Here is a 3,631-nt window from a genome sequence, read left to right on the forward strand (position 1 = left end):
GTTTTTTAGATGGATATTCTGGGTATAATCAGATTCCCAATTGCACCTGAAGATCAGGAAAAGACGACGTTCACATGCCCATTCAGCACTTTTGCATACAGGCGCATGCCCTTCGGGTTGTGTAACGCCCCTGCCACCTTTCAACGTTGCATGATGAGCATCTTTTCGGACATGGTGGAGCGCTTCATTGAGGTTTTTATGGATGACTTTTCTGTTTTTGGCTCATCATTTGATTCTTGTTTACATAATTTGGCATTAGTTTTGAAAAGATGTGAAGAAACCAATTTGGTTTTGAATTGGGAGAAATGTCATTTTATGGTGCAAGAAGGGATAGTCCTGGGGCATAAAATTTCAGCTAAAAGCATAGAGGTTGATAAGGCAAAAATTGATACCGTAGAAAAATTGCCACCGCCCAATACAGTAAAGGGGATTCGAAGCTTTCTGGGTCATGCTGGATTTTATCGTTGGTTTATCCAAGATTTTTCCAAAATCACGAAGCCCTTATGCAATCTCCTTCTTAAAGATGTAGAATTTAATTTTGATTCAAGGTGTTTGGAAGCATTTAATATCTTGAAAGAGAAGCTTACTTCTGCACCTGTCATTGTCGCACCGGATTGGGACTTGCCTTTTGAGATTATGTGTGATGCTAGTGACTATGCGGTAGGGGCAGTTTGGGGTCAAAGAAGAAATAAATTACTTCATGTAATTTATTATGCCAGTCGTACTTTGAATGACGCCCAGCGGAATTATACCACCACGGAGAAAGAATTGTTAGCAGTAATCTTCTCCTTGGATAAATTTCGATCCTACTTGATTGGAGCAAAGGTGATAGTGTATACCGATCACTCAGCTTTAAAGTATTTACTTTCGAAGAAGGATGCAAAACCACGATTAATTCGCTGGGTACTACTGCTCCAAGAATTTGATCTTGAAATTCGAGACAAAAAGGGGTCCGAAAACGTGGTAGCTGACCATCTTTCGCGGCTGGTCAGTGAGGTAAAGATGAGTGATGATGCTGCACCCATTATGGAGATGTTCCCGGATGAACAATTGTATGCCATTCGATCATCCGAAGCTCCCTGGTACGCTGACTTTGTGAATTATTTAGCTAGTACTATCATTCCAGCTGATTTATCGTTTCATCAGAAGAAGAAGTTTTTCTCCTTGGTTAAACATTATTATTGGGACGACCCATATTTGTGGAAACATTGCCCTGACCAAGTTATACGGAGATGTGTGCCTGAGGAGGAGATGGAAGACATATTGCGACATTGCCACACATTGGCGTGTGGGGGGCATTTTGGTGCCTCCAAAACAGCAGCCAAGGTATTACAATCTGGATTTTTTTGGCCAACTTTGTTCAAGGATGCCTATGCATTTGTAGCTGCCTGTGATCGCTGCCAACGCACTGGAAATATTTCTAGCAGAAATCAGATGCCATTGAATAATATTCTAGAGGTTGAATTGTTCGATGTCTAGGGCATAGATTTCATGGGACCTTTCCCTGAATCTTGGAAGAACAAGTACATATTGGTGGCTTTTGATTATGTGTCGAAATGGGTTGAAGTCGTCGCTCTCCCTACCAATGACTCCAAGGGTGTTGTCAAATTTGTCCGAAAAAATATTTTCACCAGATTCGGGACTCCGCGAGGAATCATCAGTGACGGAGGTACACACTTTTGCAATCGTCAATTGAATTCTCTTTTAGCTAAATATGGTATTACCCACAAGGTTACTACTCCCTATCATCCACAAACTAGTGGACAAGTTGAAGTTTCCAATAGAGAATTAAAACGAATTTTGGAAAAGACGGTGAGTGCTTCAAGAAAGGATTGGTCACTGAAATTGGATGATGCCTTATGGGCCTATCGAACGGCGTTCAAAACACCAATTGGCATGTCTCCTTATCGTCTAGTTTTTGGGAAAGCTTGTCACTTACCGGTTGAGCTCGAACATAAGGCACATTGGGCACTCCAAACACTCAGTTTTGACATGATTGCAGCAGGAGAAAAATGGGCAATTCAATTGAATGATATGGATGAGTTTCGTAATGAAGCTTATGAGACTTCCAAGATATACGAGGAGCGTACAAAGAAATGGCATGATAAGCATATTCTAAGGAAGGATTTCTTCGCTGGTCTGAAAGTTCTCCTATTTAATTCCCGCCTCCGACTCTTTCCTGGGAAGCTGAAATCACGTTGGTCTAGACCATTTACAATAGTGCAAGTATTTCCTTCTGGAGTTATTGAGGTTAGGCATGACGAACAAGGTACTATTTTCAAAGTAAACGGCCAACGAGTGAAGCCATACTTGGAAGTCAATTTTGATCAACAGCGGACTTCCATTCCTCTGCATGATCCAAAGTGATGACCTCGCAAGTCGGGCTGGGGACTATAAACCAAGCGCTTGTTGGGAGGCAACCCAACTAGGTACCTTCGTTCCTTTTTATTTTATTTTGTTTTGTTTTCCCTTTATTTTCCATCCTTCTATGCCTTTACTAATTGTTACATGCATTTACTTTAAACATTGAGGACAATGCTTAGTTTAGGTTTGGGGGTGTGGAGTTTAGTTGTTTTTTGTTTGAGTTTTGAGTCATAAAGAAAAAAAAAAAAAAAAACAGATTTTGTGTTCCAAAGAAAGGATTTTGTGTTTCAAAGAACATTTCTCGATTTTTTCTAGCCCCATGATGATTGCAAACATGTTCCAGATGTGTTACAGATGTTGTTTTGGCCATTAGATGACTTTAAAACCCAGAAAATAGCAAAATAGGTTATTATGTTCTTATTTTGGTCAAAATCAAAAATTTTGCCTATTTTCCTTTTTGATGTTTTTCAGGCAAATTTGAAGCCACCAACATGTTTAGAATGGTTATTATGATGATTTGAAACTGTTTTGGGGGTCTCAAGTGCTTTACATGATGTTTTAGGGAGATTTGAAGCTAAAAAAGTGGCCTAAAACCCAAAAAAGACTAGCTGCTATCTACCCAGAAATATGAAGATTTTTCGTCACAAAAGGGTTTTTAGCGACGGTGTTGATGTTTCGTTGCTAAAGGGTTTTCAGCGACGGTGTTCATCAGATTTTTCGTCGCTAAAGGTCAATTTTCCAGAATTTTCTAATTTCATTCCAAATCAATTATGATCCATTCCATTTGTGATCAGAGGTTTCTAGGAGCTATTCCAGGTGTGTCCTCTTCCTTTTGATGAAATTTATTTATCCCTAAGCAATTATGGCCCATAAATTCACTCACATTTGTTTGAAAAAAAAAAGATCACAAAATGCCTTTAACTTTTAAAAATAAAAATAAAAATTTTGTTAAAGCTTTTACTTTCTCTTACTAATAGTGATGTATATGTGATGTTTGATCATATTTCTTTAACTAAAGTGTTGCCATGAAAGTTTATGCATCATAAGTATAGCACTTCACATGGCCATGCTTCAAGTATTTTAATAGACAAGCTAGCTATACTTGGATGATTGTGGAGAAATAGTGGAGACTACCATTGTGAGATACTTGAGCCAAATTGCCATTCATTGAGAGAGTATTTGGGATTAGTCTTATTCACTATTTTCTTTCTTTCTTATTTAAATTGATCTCAATTAGGCTTTTGAATTGAATACCTAAGAACTAATC

Source organism: Prunus persica, chromosome G3 (assembly GCF_000346465.2).
Source record: "Prunus persica cultivar Lovell chromosome G3, Prunus_persica_NCBIv2, whole genome shotgun sequence".
Classification (NCBI taxonomy): Eukaryota; Viridiplantae; Streptophyta; class Magnoliopsida; order Rosales; family Rosaceae; genus Prunus; species Prunus persica.